This window comes from Protopterus annectens, chromosome 13.part0 (assembly GCF_019279795.1).
Source record: "Protopterus annectens isolate FY-2018-M chromosome 13.part0, PAN1.0, whole genome shotgun sequence".
NCBI classification, from domain to species: domain Eukaryota; kingdom Metazoa; phylum Chordata; order Ceratodontiformes; family Protopteridae; genus Protopterus; species Protopterus annectens.
Window position 1 is genome coordinate 880,541,777 of NC_056747.1, and position 19,315 is coordinate 880,561,091.

Genomic DNA, 19,315 nt, shown 5'->3' on the forward strand with positions numbered 1-19,315 from the left:
TGCACACTCCTTTCAGCTTATAAGGTAACAGAGGTGAGTGCCCCTCACTGTGGCCAGGCACATCCAGCTTATCTCCTGGAATGGAGCCCATGTTCAACCATAACTGTCTACCATGTTTTTCACCAGGAGTACTCTATCCCACCAGCTGGGTTGAATATGGCTTCCACACCCAGAGTGGAACACAGTAGGATACTAGATCCTTCTGGTGGATGCTTCCTGCGTTCAGTGGCCCACATCATTCTGGGCGAGGGCTATGGGGGGAGTTTTTACCCCCCTTGCTCTATCCCTTACCCCTGGTGGTAAAGTAGGTACCACATCACCATGGGGGAATCCAGTGCATATCTCCTGATGTTTGCATGCTCCCACACCTCCTGAGAGCTACTGTCACCTGCTTGAGTTTCCCAACTTATATCCCTTTCTTAACAGCTTTCACACAGACCTCCTGTTGTGATGGAGAGCTGCCAGACAGGGACATCCTGTTCTGATGCGCATCACCTCCCTGCTGGAACTCCAGCTTCTGTTCGAAATCTGGTCATCGGAATCACAGTCAGGGCTTTGTCCGTATTTGCAACAGAACTGAGCTTATTCACAGGGAGTTTTAGCTGCCTGATGTATCATACCATTAAAATAAAATAGTGTGGGAGCCCAAAGTGTCTGACAGTTTTAAAAGCAGTCGTGCACTTTGAGCTGATACTTAAATGATGGCCAGAAACAAAGTTCACCTCTTATCCAGTAGCTTTAAAAGCTGTTAGATACTTTGCCCCTGCCCTGCCCCAGGTTTTTGAGTGGTAGCACAAAGTGTCATAACAGCTTTCAGAGCTGTCTGTAGGCTTCAAGATACAAGTCTGTAGTGCATATTAATAACAAGGTTTATAATTATGAACCTCATGGTAGCAAGGTTTTGTTTCTTGTCTTGGAGCATAAACAGTGCACTCTATGTTTTAGTATGTAGTAACAACAGTAAAGATAAAACAAAAATGCTTGTAGAGATGGTAGATGATTTACTGCCATCTTAAGATGGTTGAAAGTTAACATCTGTAGACTGCACTAAGCATTTTGCTTTCGAATATCCAGCCTGAGTTGTTGACCATGGCAATCAGATGTGACCTAATTTCATGTCATTCTACTTGGTTTATAAACTGCAACAATATCAAGATAGAACTGACACATTTGCAGATTATAAAATATTGAGAATACATTCAATAACTCAGGTGTTCAATACATAAAATATTGATACATTGATATATTTCACTGAAGTGAAAGCTATTGTCACTGCACTTGAAACGAAGCAGCCCCGTCTGTGGGATTTTACAGTGTGCCTCAGCTTCTGCTGATGGCATTGTTACATAATTCATGAATGTAAGGACCTGCAGTTAAGTAATAAATTAGACTTGTGTCTGAATTTAGTTAGAGCCCTTGTTCTAAGCTGTTTGTTGTTTGATCCCAGCTGTTGTAATTGTGGTGTGCCTGAATTCAATAGTACAGTGCTTCCAGCTGGCTGAAATTCCTAACAGTGTCATCACCTCTTTTATCTGGCATTCTAGACAGCAATCCACCAAACACTAGCCATTTTTGACATGATATTTTATATGCAACAGCCTCTGACACATTTGTTTTTCCCAAGCTTCTGATCATATTCCAGAAAGCTTATACACCGTTTTCCTTCCCGGTTCTCTGCAGTATTGGTGGTTAACCTCAGAGGGATACTTCACAACGGAACATGTTTCAGGAAATTTGCCACAAATAAAATTGAATCCAGCTTTTCACATTAAGTTTAAATTTTGGCAGGGAAATCCCTGCACAGTGGGTGATTGCTGTTCTGTGAAAATGAAAAATTACTCCCTAAAAAGGAAAGAACATTTTAGAGATTGTGTTTCCCCTGTGTGATCATAAGCAGGAAATAGACAGTTGTTTCTGTGCTTTTAAATTACTGTTAAGGAAGAGAAATATGAGGAGTTGCATCATTGCAGTAACTCATGTGAAAAAATATTGTCTCAAGGTTTGAAATGCAGGTAATTGGATGGAAATCAGACTAAAATTCACTGTTGAAAATGTATGAGAAGTGAGTTTTAGAGAAATGTCAGTCGTACTCATTTCTTTCAGACAGGTATTTGTAAAGCTATTGAATTTTCTTAATAAGATCTTTGTGTCTTGAGCAGAACTATTGGTGAAGTGACTGCAATACAGTTCAGAATGTCCGCTTCATTGTGCAGAAACCTGGGGCAGTGAAGGGGATTTGGTTAAGATGAAGGGCCCTGTAAGCTAAGAATTGTTCCCATATATATGGGAAGTGAGGTAAGACGTTTTGCTGTTGCTGTACATTCAGCCCTTTGGTGACTGTATGCAGCACAGCTGTGGACAAGTAGATGTTCAGGACTTGATGCAGGCAGATCCTAAATTGGCACATTGTTTTTGGGCAACCCGGTAGTGAAGAGCCCATGGCTTATAGGTACAAAGCCCTGACTACTGCCCAGGCAACAGAGTTTGACTAGAGGTTCAGGTGCTTTTCATTGCTGGGAGGGAGGATGTGCAGGCCCATCTTAGGGGCAGAAGGATGGGAGGAGCTGGTCGCACGCACAGTGCCACTATCCCTTAAAGGAGAAGCGGTGACTAGGAGGGTGGCCTGGGGTGGGCAGTAGGCTTACTAAGCTAAATTTGATAGTAGCCTTCATAATGATGCACACGAATACACACTTTGAAGTGGAGAAAGATGTTGGCCACCACAGTGACATGACCCTCTAGTGGCTGCATGAATGATGAGAACACCTTATTAGTAACTGTTCTTATTTTCAAAACAGTGGCATATAAGATAGGTTGCCTGTTTTTTTTTTTTTTTGTATGCATCTAATGTCCTCACCGTTCATGCGTTGGGACTGCAGTGTGCAGTGTTCACTCTGCTGTTGTTATTGTGCACAGTAAACATACACTTCCTTGCCCATATCCTTGCTGCCTGATTCTGCTGTGAGTTTTATACAGGGTCCATTATGTATGACAGCCTTTTCCACCATTCTGTGCCACTGTTCATTCTTAGTGCAGGAGTTCCCTTGCAGTCTTGTCCCTCTAAGATGGTGGTGAGGCAGTGTCAGTTCCTCACTCTTACCTACTATTCCAGCTTTCACCAGTTGAAATGTTTTGTCTAGCCCTGTTTTTATTTTTCATGGTTTATCATAGTTTTTATCTTCAATTATTATTTTTTTTTTATTATTTGATATAGGGCACTTGCCTGTTCAGTTCCAGCACTTTACTGTTATAGCAAAGATTTGTTTACTTAAGAAATGTGTTGTAATTTAAGCATCATACATGACTTATGCCCGTTAACCTTTTATGTTGGGGCATTTTCTGTTTTAATAACTTTTAAACTTTTTTTGTTGAGTTACTCGGGTACATTTTTTCCTGTACTGTTTTGTTATATTGTTTATAACATAGTCATGATCTGCAGTGGTAGTGCTGCGGTAGCTTTGTCACCTCACAGTAAGATGTTGTCCTGTTCGATACTCAGCTAAAGCGTCTTCTGTGTGGAGACATGCGTGAGTGGGCATACCTTTGTTGAAGGTTGTGCGTCAGGGCTGGCAACTCGGTAAGTAAAAATCTACTGCCAATCATTAGCGGACCCGAGTTCCGCTGTGGCGACCCCTAACTGGGAAAAGCCGAAAGATGCAACAAGTTTATAACATCTTCATACAATGTTGATTGCTGTGCACAATCTAATTCCTCTAAATTTGATGTTGTTCAAATCATCTTCAGTTGAATTAATAACAAATGGGCAAATTTGGTGGGATGGATACTGCAATGTAAAAACCTCAAACTTGACAATAATTGAAACATTGCTAAAATAATTTTGTGCCTCTCAGTGTAGTAGGCAAAAGTATACTATTTTCCTTGATAACAGACCAAGTCTTCATACAAGAGGATTGGTGTATTAATGATTCATAACTCATGCTCCCTTAATAGAAAGTATGAACTCACAGCTGGGCTGTGACCTTATCTGTTTTTTTTTTTTTTTACTATAAGCAGTTCAATTAAAACTGAATTGCTCTTTACATGCCATCTCCTGCACGTGTATAAGAGATAAAGCATTATGTGCAAATGTAGTTATTTTCCTCTTTTGTCAGTAAATGAAATACTAGATGAATTAAATAGAAACTGTTTTCAGGATTCAGAATCGCATCCGAGTGAAATACTTACATTGGACAGCTCCGTTTCCATTCCCACAAGAACTTGCATCCAAACAAATTCATCCTCCCTACTTGATGTACATATTACAAACTTTCCTGACAAGAGTACGAACCTTTAAATGTTAATTAATGCTGTCATTGACCACTCTTCTGTTATCTCTCGCTGACCCTTCAAAACATCAGAAACACTTCCCCTCTTAAAGGATATTTAATCGAACCTTCACATGGTGATGGAACACATTTGCCAGAATATGCATACTTCGATAACGACCATATAACAGACAGCGCTGGTCATATTCCATGACCTACTTTGTATGTATTTCAGTAGATCTCTGCTGCAGTATTGTTAACATCTGTGAAGTTCTCCATAAATTTCCTGTCTGGCCTTCCAGCCCTCTAATGTTCAGGGTCCTTCTCCTTCGAGGTGTAATCACACTCTAGGAATGTGCTAATGTGCAGTGTGCTGGTATAAGATGTGCATATATCTGCTCCACACTCTGAACTTGCTGCATTCATCTGTGCAAACATCTGTCAGCACCTTGGTCAGTTTCCCTGTTCATTCATTTACAGTCTGTGAAGCTCATGCAGCTAAGTTCCCTGTTGGGGAGTCTTTCTTCCTTTGTTATAGAGTTTGTAATTTTCTTGCATATATGTATGACAAAAACTGGGAAGAAGAATGACTGTTGTAGACAAATGTCTTATCAAAACTAGCACACTAGGTCTTTATTTTGTCGTGGGGTAGAACATGACATTAAGCCATGATAGGCTCATCAGAGATTTGCTCCTAAAATTATAAGTCACCTTTGTGCCAGTGAGTAATTTTTGGAAAGTAAAATATTATTGTTGCTGACTTGTGCACTTATGTTATACACTTCTTCACATTTGCCCCGCTAACTAAAAAGAAGCAAAGCAATAAAGCCCTAAAAGAAGTAAATAACTCTGAAAAGACCTCCGCTTCATCTTCTAGGCTAGAGATGGGTGAATCTGATGAGGCAGTTTTACAGCCTCTAGGTCATCCATCTTCTCACAGGCCCTCTAGCATTGTCTTTATGGAGGACTTTATGACCATGGACAGAGGCAAGTTCATTGCTAGCAACAATTCTTCTGACTCTTCTTCTACCGGCTGTCCAAAGACAAGTTCCTACAAACCTCAAGTTATAATAACAGAAGGTTAAAGGGGATGTTCAAGTTCTCATCAAAGAAGAGATTGAAAATTTCAGAGTAGAGGTCCATCCATCCATCAATGAGCACCTAAGCATCAGGCAGGTTGTTCAAAATAAAAGATAACAGAAGACGAAATGTATTTCTCCTCCTACTCCTAGGCAAACTTATGGAAAATCTCTTCCTCGAACCTCTCAAGGTAACTGGTTTACTTTGGCAAAAAAGGACTGTTAAAGGCTATTCAAGCCTTATACTCAGGACAGGCTACTCCTCCTCCTACTAAAAGAAAAGGGATTCTTCTTTAGATGAAGAAGAACCCTCTGATGAAGATGGCTTTTTCTGTACTTAGACCTGCTGCCCTTCTGACTATGAGTCAGATGTGGAAGAAACTCTTTCCTCTTGCTCTTCTAATAAAGATTATTTTGGTGAGACTATATTTAAGATGAAAGAATTTTCTAATAGTAAGGGAGAGAAATTTCTGACACTCAAGATAGTTTGACCTTCTCTGTATGGGTGTTCCAAAACCTGTGGCTATTCTCCCAGGTAGCAAAGTTCATTTTCAGCTGATTCTTTAACCCCAAACTTTCAACCTGCAGCTCCTAGAAAACCAAACATGTTTTACAGAGTACAGGATTCTCATGAATATCTTTATAAAAACCATGTGGCTGATCTTGCTTTTATTTGTGTGGATTGGAGGAGGGAGTTACATTAGTTCTTGCTCCTGATTCTCTTCAAGATGATAAGCAGAACAGAACATTTGATAGGTTTGGTAAAAAAAAAAAAAAAAAAAAGGGAAAAACAAAGTTTATACATCTGCAGCACTGTGATTTACGGATATTAATTGTCAGACGCATATGACTAAACTGCTTTTAGCTATGTTAGACAGTATGGATCAGAAGATTTCTGAAATTCCTAACGTAGCCTGGAGTTGAAAAAATGCTTCCTTCTACCTTTCAAGTTACTACACAGGCCATAAAATGTGAATATGATGCTTCTGATGCTGCATCAAGAGCACCTACCTCTGGCTGTATCGTTCGTAGGCGTGCGTGGCTAAGGCTCCACCCCTTATCCGAGGAAGTCAGGGCTCAGCTATTGAATGCTCCTCTGAATAAAGATCTGCTGTTTGGAGGTCCCACAGCTGAAGATTTTAAAAAGGTGGAAGAAAGCGGTGAAGTGCTGCAGCTTTTTCTTTCTCTGGTAACCAGATATGAGAGAAATTCCCCTGCCAAATGAGGTTGTTTCTTAAGAAACCAGTCCAGTCTAAATAACATAAATTGGACAAAGCCAATTTAAGAAAAAAGTGGCAAGGGGACTCCATGAATAAGCTTAGTGGCTTCTAAGACATTAACAGTAATAAAGATCTGCCCTGACTATGCCTTTCCAGACCCCCTTCCTCTTTCTTTTCCCAATCCTGGGCAATTATCCCCCTCCCCCATAATTGCTGGCATAATTTCTCTTTGCTTCCCATTATGGGACACAATCAGTTCAGATTTTTGGGTGTTAGTCATCATAACAAGAATTCTTTTGTTAGGTCCACATGGACAGCTCCAGAGGGAAAAGTGTTGTCAGCTCCTGTAGATTTTATCCATGAGGAATAGCAGAGCAGTGATGATGCTGCAACCCCCTTCTGAAGCCACTCCATCTCTTAGAAGGTAAAACATAATCCATAAATGTAGTTTAGTTTTGTAATGTTTTACAAGAGCACCTGACACTCGTATGTGGTGGTAACTGCCGTCATCAGACAAGCATTGATACTACTACATTTTAAAAGATAAAGTTAATTTCAGGAAGTCTTTCGGAATTTTTGGAATCAATTTCTAAAGTTCTCTATCACTGTGCTGACAAACCCTCCCTATTCTGCATCACATGTTGAATTTTAAGGACACACCGTATGGTCTTGTAGTGTCATACCTCATTTACATCAGTACAGATTTATTTAAGCTTGCTGTTTAACATCTTGTTATGACTGCATGCTGATAAAAGACTTTTTAATTGATATCTCTTCTAAATCAAGGTGTTACATTCTTGTATCAGTATGCAACCATTGTAATATATTAAACAGCATGCTTTAGTAAAGCCCTATTAATTTAAATGGATTATGGCCCAATATCCCTTCCGTGCATTTGTATGTTGGCAGACTGGTGGTGAAATTCAGAAAGAGGTTACGACGGATATCATAAAGTTCCTGCTTGGTTTTTGGTGCTAAAAATATGGGCAGCTACTGCATTGTGATTAGTGGCCAGCCTGCTTGGAAAATGTTTTGTGTGTGTATGGAAGCTGCCATGTGTGCAACTGATGAAAGAGTGGGAAAAAGGATATGTTAGTTTTACGTAAATATGTAGGAGCTGCTTTAGTTGCATTATTAAAGATGTGGGTTTCCAGAGATCCAGAAACATGCTGGTAAAGAGTATAAGGAGGATTTAATGAGATGCGGATAAATGTACATCATACCTTTAGAAATTTAGGATATGATCATCAGATCTTAGTTTTTCAAAGCTGTGGGTGTCTCATTGCCATTGATTAATCTGGTGTGGCTTTCATTATATTACATTCACAAGGAACAAAGATTGTAACTAATCCATAATCTTCATCAGCTGACTGTAATTTTGTTTCTGGAAAAGAGCTCATCATTTCTCCCTTTGAGCCGTCTAGAAAGGTTTAATTGCACTTTGTAATCATAAACAAAACACTTCCTGAAGAAGTACTTGATGTGTTTTTGCCTTATTCCATGAAATGCATCCCTTTTTCATTTGTGTTTACAGTAGCTAACTTTTTTAGCTATTTGACTGTGTTTGTTGGCACCATAGTCATTTGGCTGAGTTTCTTGTTAAGTTTAAAACACACAGATCAGCCTTTTATAATCAGTTCTTGGTGAACAGATTTTCTACACTGTCATCTAGCATCTTCATCTCTGTTAGAGGATCTGGAAATAAGCTGTATATGAAACTGTGTTTGGTGGAGATGACTTTTTTCTTTTTACTTGGATGATACATTTTGTCTTCATAAAAAAGTGAAATCTATTTTGCAGTCATTGTCTCTTCAGACTGGTATTGTAAATCACCTTCTTTATCTGTTAATGATAATGTGATTGTCTGAATATGGCCAATGTCATATAACATATCTACAGGGCACCTGAACATATGAACCACTTTGCAGGATCATTTACAAAGCTGGCATAGAGCTGGCCCAGTCATTCTCCCCTTCAGGCTACTACAGGAGGTGTATGCCAGGCCAGCTGTCCCCACTGGTAGCAATTCTACAAAAGATGTCTGATTGTTTTGCACGGATTACCTAAGAAAGCAACTTCAGTCTGACTACAGCTTTATTTCTCCATAACAGATGTTCATTAAGGCTTCCAGCAGACAGAAACAGTAAATGCTGAACTGACAGTGTAGACATTCTGTGTGTACTGTTGTATGGGGCAGTATGGGTGGGCACAGCACAGAAGGCATGGCTGTAATGAATACTTTTATTTTATTTTATACATTTTTTGTCAAGGTAATCCCACTGGTTTTTCAGGGTTAGCCTGGGGGCATCGTGAGTGGTCTGTGACTTGCTCAGAAATGCACGGTAGACAAATAGACGTGCAGTATTATGATAAAGTGTGTTGTAACTGTATAACAAAATGCAGTTTACTTTTAAATGTATGCACTTTGTATTTTAAAATGATTCATGCTGAACAGTACATAGATAAATAGAATTAAGAGCTGGTAATATGTCCATCCTGTATATCAGGGAATTCTGTAAAATGGCATTCTTCAATAATGAAATGCCTGTAACACCATGAAATTAAAGTGCAGTCGATACCATTTGGGTACTTAGAAAAAGTACAGGTTACAGCTACAGAAAGTAGTTTCAAACAGAAAAGTTATTTTGAATATGTTTGTTGTTTATGCTTTTTTGAGCAGCTCTTCCTTAATCTTTTGTGGTCCATCTGTGCTGTCATTTTATAATTTTATCAATTTACACTTCTTATGCTCACCTTGACGAACTACAGTTCTATTGCAGACATGTATGATATGCGCTAGAGTGGGAATATATTTTTTCACCATAAATCTTAAAAAAAATGTTGCTTCATTGATAAGAATATTGTTCAGTAGATACTTCTTGAGGACTATCAAAACCAGCTTTGAGTAACCTTAAAAAAACACGTTCTGAAAAAGTATTATATTATAGATATGAAACCAGACGTGTGGCTTCTTAATTCTAGCCAAGAAAGTTCACATTTTGACATGTCTGCTTTCATTTCTGTTTTGGGTGATGAGATGCATGGTTGTTGGTATTAAACCTTTGGTAACAGGTGGTCCTGGTGAACTCATCACTGAGTTTAACCTCTAGCTCCTGTGTTTGTGATACTGAATTATTTATTGCTTTGTTCAAACCTCTAGGTTCAGCGTTGTACTTTATTGTGTACCCTAACATTTTTTCAGTCATTTCACCATTTGCCCAATGCTTAACTGGATGGATGGCTGCCTTGAAACAGAGTTTCTTATAGGTGCAGTATAGATGTCTGTACTGAAGCATGTTCTTTCAGTTGGGGCATTTTATTAGGTATATAAAGTATACAGAAGGGATACAGATTATGTAAAATGTAATAAAAGGATTCATTTAGAGGGTCTAGAACTGAAGCTAGGGTGTGAGGATTTTGAGAAATGTACATACAGTATGCAGAAAGGATGTAACAGCATGTACAAAACGGGTTACTTCTCATTAAATACTGGCAGTTAGAATTTTGAAAAGATACATACAGTATGCTAAAGGGATGCAGCAATGTAACCCGCAGGATTCTGTAGTGTTGTTCAGCAGTAAATGATGGTGGATGGACAGGTGCATACTGTATGCAGAAAGGATGCGACACTGCAGGGTTCAGTAGGGTACCGAGAGGGGCAGATGCACACTTCTTAACATACAGTACTGAGGTAGTACATGGGTAGGTGTTCTCTACAAACGTCAACCTTCTTGGTTAGAATAATGTTGCATATTTACCCCACTGGCCTGCTTTGACTTGTCCTCCCCCCCCCCCACACTCCCTAGCCTAGACTCACCTCTGCTATTCCTGCACTTCCCCTAAGCTCCCACATTTCAGCTACAGCTGGCTGATTGGTTTCCGCCAGCCACCTTCTCTCCAGCTCTTCCTGCTCCATTCGCCCTATGGGCTCACTCCGCTCCCCTACCCTACCCCCAATTTCCACCCACCCCCACTATTCCTACATTTATTTCAACTCCAAACCCCTCCCTCTGTCAACCAACCAATCGTCTCAACTCTATAACCCCTCCCCTCTCTACCTCCACCTGCCAGTCACAACCACTCCAACCCTGCCTATCAAAGTCCCTATAAACATTTATTTCTACTCCATCTATACACATATACAATCTGCCCTGCTCATTTTATACTGCTAATATACACATATACTCCTCTACCATGCCTTGTCTTCTACCTCAAACCATTCTCACCCCATCTAGCGGCATTCTATTTTTACTCCCTTTATACCATGCTACCTCCTACTCCTATAATCAACTTCACCCCTCCTTCCTGTCCTACCCTCCCACTCCCAACCTCCTTCCTCATTCCACTAAAACACACTTCCACAACATATCTGTCTCTCTAGTTCAACCCAACCCGCTCCACTACTTTAGGGTAAAACTTTTCCCCCCTCAATTAAATACTACAAACCTAAACTAATACCTTACTGTCCACAACTATTAAAGACCAAATCAAAAATAGTACTACCCTTCCTCAACTAACTCTGCTTAGCAGGGGACATGCACCCATATCCTGGACCAAATACTTCCTCTAGTCCCAATCTCCCTGTCACAAGCAATAACACCAATCATAAATACCTCAAATTCTTCACCATCGGTGCCCAAAGTCTAAGAAATAAAGTAGCCCACTTTCATGCTTGGCTAAACTACAACCTACCCGACATTGTAGCCATCTCAGAAACCTGGCTAAAACCTCATATTTGTGATTCTGAAATCCTCCCTCCTGGATTCCAATCCTTCAGACACGATCGCTTAAATAGAAAAGGGAGTGGGGTAGCCTTAATCTGCTCTGACCTGCTATCCATCACTCCCTACCCCAATCCTATCCCTCCATTCAACAATGTAGAACTAGTAATAGGCCTACTAAAAATAAATAACCACAAAAGCATTTGAATCATTGCCCTCTACATCCCCCCTGGTAATAACACCACTACTATTGAAGAAATTCTCCTCTGGACCTCAACCAATATTAAGCTAGAGATCTTCATACTTGGAGATGTAAATATCGATTGGAATAAAATCAACAACTCTAATCCCACCATATCCATCAATCTATTTAACTATACCTAACTAACTAACTCCATTAGAAGACCCAACAAAACAAACCCCCCAGGTACCACACTAGAGTGGATCCTAGTATCCCATCCTAATAAAGTCTTAAACTCTGGCATTATACCTGACCCTATAGGAGACCACTTGCCAGCTTTCATACACCAAGCTACCCACTTCTTTCCTCACCTACACCAATATATTCACACACGTAACCTCACAAACTTTAACCCCACTACTTTCTCTGACTCCCTAAAGCAAACAAACTGGAACCCCCTAAAAACTCTTCCACTAGACAATGCCGTAGAAGTTTTCAACTCAACCTTCTTAAACATCCTCAACTCCCTTGCTCCACCAAGAACAAAAAGCCCATGACTAACCAAAGATACCAAAAAAAAACTTAGGCTACAAAGAGATAAATCCTGGAAAACATACCATCAAAATAAGCATCCAGAAACTTTTCTTAAATATAAACAACTCCGCAACCTCACTAAAAAACAAATCATCAGAGACAAAAAGTCCTACTATATCAAACTCAACTCTAACCAATCAAAAAAACCCAAACATTTCTGGAATTTCATTAATTATCTTCTCAGGTACCAAAAACAACCCCTGCCCTGACACCAGCAAATCTGATCCTGAAATGACCTCTCTATTCAACTCCTTCTTCACCAACTCCATAGCAGAACTGACCAAGACCTTCCCTAACAATAACCCTTCCCCTATCTTCCTCATCCCCTACACCACCCTCTGACGCCAATCCTCCTCCAATATTTGAACTTAAACCCATCTCAACCTCCCACATAAAAAAATTACTCTCTAAATTAAAACCATGCTCCAATGCCCCTGACAGTATCCCATCTTCCTTCCTAAAAATAGCCACAAATGGTATCACTCTCCCCATCAGTATCTTGATCAATAGATCCATGCAGGAATCTTATGTGCCCAAATCCTGGCATGCTGCCTTTATTCTATCTCTCCATAAAGGAGGCAAAAACCATAGCATCTCTAACTACCACCCCATAGCTATCCTCTTCCCAATCTCAAAACGTCTGGAAAAATGCATCCACCTTCAGCTTATGCCATTCCTAGCCAATCACCAACTAATCACTCCAACCCAACACGGCTTCTGACCTGGCCATAGTATTATCACTGCCCTTCTCTCCTTCTTAGACACTATAAATCTTGCCTGTGACTCTGGCAAAATAGTATCAACAGTTCTAGATCTGTCCAAGGCGTTCAGTACCATCTCCCACATCCATCTCCATCTTTCTAACCTTAATAGGTTCATAGGTTCATAGGCAAGTACTAGGCTAACTGCCCTTACGAGCCATTGTAAGCCTAGCCAATTATCCCTTGTGAGACTCGAACCCTGCACCTTGTGTTTGTAAGGCAAACACCTTAACCATTAGGCCACCCTCCCAACCCCTCTCTCAGGTAATCTCTCCCAGAATACCTTATCCTGGTTCTCAAGCTACCTCTCTGACAAGTCTGAAGCTGTGAAATGGGGGAAAGACACCTCAACCTTCCTTCCTACCCCCACTGAGGTACCCCAGGGATCCTTACTCGGTCCAATGCTATTCAACATTTTTTAATGATTTCCACAAAGCCATACCCAACACCAAAATTGTACAATATGCAGGCAATTCAACTTTAGTCTGCTCCTCCTCTAACCTCTCAGAGCTTCAAACAGTGACCCAAACTGCTTTTTCCACTACTGAAAACTGGATGCTCCAAAACCACCTCTCGCTAAATGCCAACAAATCCAAAATACTGTTATTCTCTCCCTCAAAAGCTTCCCCTCTTGATAAAAACCCGTTGCAAATTATTAGCCAAAACAACTCTACTATAGAGGTTGTTCCCTTTGCTAAACTACTTGGGGTTACTATTGATGAACACCGAAAATTCGACACTCATATCCAGCAAAACATTAAGAAAACCCATATAAAACTTAGTATGCTATACAGAAACATCCACTTTCTCTCTCCTTCCACCAGACAAACTCTCGCCACTACCTATCTGCTCCCCTCACTAATATACGACGCTCTTCTAACAAACAAACTTAACTGCTTCTCTCACCTCCAAATTGGAAGTCCTGTTATATGTTTCTAAATTTGCAACCAAAGCCAAATTCTCCTCCATCATTTTACTGCCCTTCATTTGTTAAATTGGCTTGAACTCTCCAACCATCTAGACTATCTCCAAATTACTACAGCCCACAGACTAATTTTACAACCTACTAAGTGCCCAGCACTAACCAACATCCTTCAACCTTACACCCTTCAGAGAACTCTTAAGATCTACTCACCAAAACGTAATCACTGTCTGCAAAACCAATCGTCCTGCTGGTCAGCTTCTGCTATCCTTTCCTTAGCTAAAAAATGGAATTCTCTTCCTTCCGCTCTAAGGACTTGTGAAAACTTTAAAACTCACCTACATTCCTACCTTTCCCACAAGCTAACCTAACATAAATGTACATATTGTAAATAACTTAATTGTACGTATTATAAATAACCTATCCCACCTTTTTTTCTCTCTTTTCCTTCTAAGTCTTTATTCTCCTCTCAATTAAGTTACCACTGCCATCCTAAATATTTAGGTACTATGTAGCCAAAGAATTTTATTCTGTTCTCTAGCATGAAATGAAGTTGTAATTGTGTCTTCTTTACTATGATTGTATATCTTATTAAACTATTTAATGCGGAGCACTTCTCCCTGAGCCTCCACTGAAAACGGGCTCCCTGAGCCCAGTGGACCTCCCCGGTCATCAGACTGGAAATAAATAAATAAATAATGCCTAGAATTATTTACTAGGGAGAGCTGAGGTGATGTTTATATATATACTGTTGGGAAGAATTTGATCAAGGCATTGGGGAACATGCCTACTCTTTTTGATAAGTGTCGTGGAATCTTTTACATTTGCTTGAGCTACCACCAGCTCAAGCAGACAGGACCTCAGTTTGTCTCCTTCGTAAGGATGGCTTCTGCATCAAAGCATCGCATACAGTATCTTAGGCTCCAGTATTGTGGTCACTTATCATATGGTCATTGTTTCAAACAGTTGAACAACCCAACAGGGCAAACAGAGTTTTTGCAGGGGTGCAAGCCTCCCTGCACCCCCACGTCCCCTTCTAATTATGTATACCAAACCAACTCTGAGATCACACTACAGTAGGGACTAGGACAAATTACCTGATCCCCAGAGTGCCAGTCTCAGCATAAACAGTTTGACTTTTTAAAAGATCAGTCATATTTTATTGACTATGTCAATCTCAGTTTTAAAAAGTCGATCTTCTGAAGCAGACCCATCTATATTATACCATGACCCCCCCCCAAAACGTGCACGCTGATTGGCCAGCGTGCACATTGTAAATCGAGTTATACTAATGGAAAAAGGTCCGGTCGCCCAGACTTTTTTCCATTAGTATAACTCTACTTTTAAAACACTGTCTCGCTATGTTAAATGGGTTTAACATAGCGATACAGCTTTAAAATAAGCAACGGAGATCTCCGTTGCTTATTTTAAAGCTGTCGCGCTATGCTAAACCCATTTAACATAGCGAGACAGGTTTTAAAAGCAAGGAGAAAGCAAGATCTCCGTTGCTTTTTTCGCTATGTTAAATGGGTTTAACATAGCGAGACAGTTTTAAAATAAGCAACGGACATCTCCGTTGCTTATTTTAAAACTGTCTCGCTATGTTAAACCCATTTAACTATAGCTACAATAAAAAAGCAACGGAGATCTTGCTTTCTCCGTTGCTATACAGCTCTGATGTACTGCGCAGTAGCGCAGTACATCAGACCTGCTGCGGGTGCCAGACATCTGCGGAAGGGCAGTAAACAGGCATTATACTATGCCATTATTTAAGAAAAGTAATAGTTTCTTTTCTTAAATAATGTCATGGTATAATAGCAATAACCCACTTCTGGGTGTGGGTAATGCTGGATTTACCCACGGTTGGCTTTGTTTGGTCCCTCGGGCTTCACCCTCGGGACCAAACCACGCCAACCGTGGGTAAATCCAGCTTTACCCACACCCAGGCGTGGGTTATTGCTATAATATACACATGTAAATCATGTGAACTCACTGAATTATAGATTTGAGCTCCAGATTTTATAGCCTTTAGAAAATGCATGCTAATGGAAAATCTGTTTTTCTAGCAACTTTCTAACTTTATAAGAACAATATTTAAAATCTGTGTATGATTTTAGGCATTTGTCCCTCCATTATTTTTGGCTTTGTCCAGAGTTCTTGCACCAAGAGGTTGAGAGATATGCCATAGTTTATTACAAGTAGAAAGGATTGGACGAGTCTATCCACATTCGCAGTCCTCAGGAATTGTAATGTTCCCTTTTCCGGCTATTGATTCTTTATTTAAAGGAATCCAGCTACATTTTAAGTCACTCCAGTAGCCATATTTTTACACAGGGCACCCACAAACACAGAATGTAACAGAATTATATTGATTTATGTGATAGCTCTTACTTGAAATAAGATATACAAGTTCTATGCTTAACATTATGAATCCAACACAAAACTCTTGATATTTTGGTTTCTTTCTAGGTTTTGTAGATAAACAACATTCTATATACAAGTACATAGTGGGAGGAGATGTTCTGCTAGAGAATAACAAGGCTTTTACATTTTTTCTTCTTTGGAGCATAACAAAGGGATGGGGTTTGCAATTCTAGACTTGCTTGGTCAGATTGCTATTTTTTGTTATGCTATAGAGAGTGTGGTCTCCTAGTCTGCCAGAGAAGTCTGTATTCTTGAAAATACCACTCTGTATACTTTTGCTGTTGCTGTACTGTACAGTGGATCAGTGGTTACAGTTTCTACCTTGCAGGTCTGGGGTCTGAAGTTCAATTTGAACCTCCAGATACTGTCTGTGTGGTTTGCGTGATCTCCAGTTATCTTTGTGGGTTTTCTGTGGGCACACCTTTTTCCTCCCACCTTTCAAAAATGTGCTGTAATGTCGATCCCCGTGTAAGTATTTTAAGTAGTTTGTAATGTAGTAGTGTGTATTAGTAGCACTGCGTTAGAATGTTTTGTTATAATCTCCTTTGTTAATCATGCTTTGTAAGTCTGATCTGCTAGTCAGACATAACTATACTCAAATGTTCTTTGGCCATTACAGTTTTCTGTGCATATTCGTCCATTTTTTGTTACATGTATGCAAGATTGTCCATCTGGGCTCTTGTTGAAATGGATCAGCTGGCTCAATCAATTAACTAACTGGCTAATACAAATAAAATGCTGGTTAGTACACTGCAGTAAGCTGTCCATATGTATTGTATTTCCTGATATTTGTGGTCCAGGTTGTACCTGAAGTGTTAGGAGAGACAGACTCCTGCTTATTCTGAGTGAAACTTTTCTGCAAACAACAAGCAGTTGGCTGTTGAATTTCTTATTGCTACAAACACTTGTAGCTCTACAACTTGGAATATGAAATCAAATGAATAATAAAGGGAGTGTGTGATGCTAAAGCATCAAATTTAGCAATCCTAGTCACAGTTTTACTCTCTGTTTTGGTTTGCAAAATGTCCTTTCATTAAGCATCTGTTATCTGTCATGCAATTAAATCTGAAAGTCCACATATCTGATTAAATTATAAGAATAAATGCAGCTTCCAGCATATCTAAAACAAATTGCTTGTATGAAGAAGTGTTTTACAAAGTACAAGTAAAACATTTGTGCTGTAACTGTAGCAGCCAGATATCAGTGTCAGATCCTGCATGGATGTTCTGCTTGTATTATGCCATGTATGAAGACATGCACAGGACATCTTGTTATATGCTTTGTCTTGACTTGAATCAGCACTATCAGACTAGAAAAATTAAGTAATCCTACAGTAAAATGCTGTTTCTTAAAATGTTATGTAATTTCTTTTTGAAATCTTGCTGTTGTATAAACATAAGGTAGCCTAGCAAGGAGTATATGTATATTATATTTTACTCAGGATGTGTGCTTTGTTGCATGAAGTTACACTCCCACAGTTTTGGCTGCTTTAGCCCTGGCAAAGGCCTTTATAGACATGGCTGCAGGAGGCCTAGCAGCACCACGTGCTGGGGTAGAGACATCCAAAGGGATGGTGTCCGATAATTCTAGAGGAACCACAGTAGTAGGCAAAACTTCAGAGGCAGATTCAACTAGGGTAGTAGGAGCCTCGGTAGTAGTCATGGATTCGGCTGAAGATTGACCCGTTTGTGGTGTGTCCTGGACTCCATCATTGTTCAACAGTTTTGAGCTATAATTTGTTCCAAATTCAAAATAATTTTGTGTCAAGCCAAATTCTTACTTTTAGTACAACCTTTGTTTATCTTCAGTCATATGAGCCTTCTGGAGAGCCTCTAGATGTGGGTTAGGGGCTTACCAGCTAGTTTTGGACTTCTCCCAGCACTGGCTGCACTTCGACCATTGCCTCGCACTAGCCAAGTTATGGGTCATATTCTCAAGCATCAGTGACCGTCAGCTAGGTTTTGTGTGTGTGTTTGTGGGGGGGGGGGTGTATTAGATCAAATTTTCTGACACAGGATCCCATTCAAACCATATAGCAGGAATTTATTGCATGATTTAAGTAACATCCAGTCTCTGTCCCCAGAACATAACAGCATTGGGCAAACACAGCACAGCCCTGTCTCTACTGCCATCCCTCCCACAAAGAACCACAGAGGAGATACCTGTTTCAGGTATAATACCATCATGTGTAGCAGATGGTACCAAACACCTACATTGTTCCAGTGGGGGGCTGAAGCTCTCTTTACAGCTCTGGTGACCTGAGTTGAATTAATGGCTTTGGAGGTTGCATGCATGTATGATGGGCTGGCCTGTCTTGAGTCAGCAGATCACTCATTAGCCTTACTAGTAAAGACCAGGACTGGAGTGGTCGCCAGTCTGTAAGGAGTGGGATGACCATAGAGGTATAACTTTCTTTGCGTCAGGGGAGAGCACATCTTCAAGGGCACATCTTACTGTATGTGCCACCATTTAATCATATATTAGCACATGGGGAGTGGTGGTAGGTAGGACTAGGAAAACTCCCATCTTGGCCTCTCTATGATGATCGTGACTGTGACTCCCCAGCTGCACTTCCAGGTCATGGGTGGGGGGATCAAATCAGTGTAGGTGCTGATCTTGTCATGTTGAAGAGCGTGAACCATGCAGTTAGGGGTTATGTCAAGGCACTTCTCTTTGTGATGGCTCCTTGGGGGCAATAGAGGGAGGTCAGTAACTGAATTTAGTGGTATGCAGAGGCAGTGAGTAAATAAGAAAAATAACATAAATAATACAACATGTAGCTTATAGCTGCTTCCTTACTGACAGGAGAAAACGTACACAGGCTGCCTTTTTTAATATGTTGTTGTAGTTTATTATGGGTATTATGACAGGGTGGAGACAAAAATGTATTCATAAGAGTGAATTTAAGTTCTTCTTTTAGGCTGCTTGCTGTTCTTTTATTTCCGTATTTATGTTCCTTAGCTATTTAAAAAAATCTTACTTTCCCTCTTTGATGTCCCACTATTGGCAATCAGACGTGTTTTAAGAAAATCCAGACCATCTTGGATTTTTTCCTTCCTCACATAGTACAGGAATTCCCAACTTTTGTGAGGATATTTTAATGTTTCAAGTAAATCAGTGTGGCAAACATACTGGTTTCTCTTGCCTC

At 40.1% G+C, this 19,315-nt stretch overlaps 1 protein-coding gene across 19 annotated transcripts in view; it reads left to right on the forward strand.

Moving 5' to 3' along the window:
• Positions 1-19,315, forward strand: part of MSI2 (musashi RNA binding protein 2) — a 2,403,248-nt gene that overhangs the window by 285,291 nt on the left and 2,098,642 nt on the right. The gene's annotated exons all lie outside the window — the stretch shown is intronic.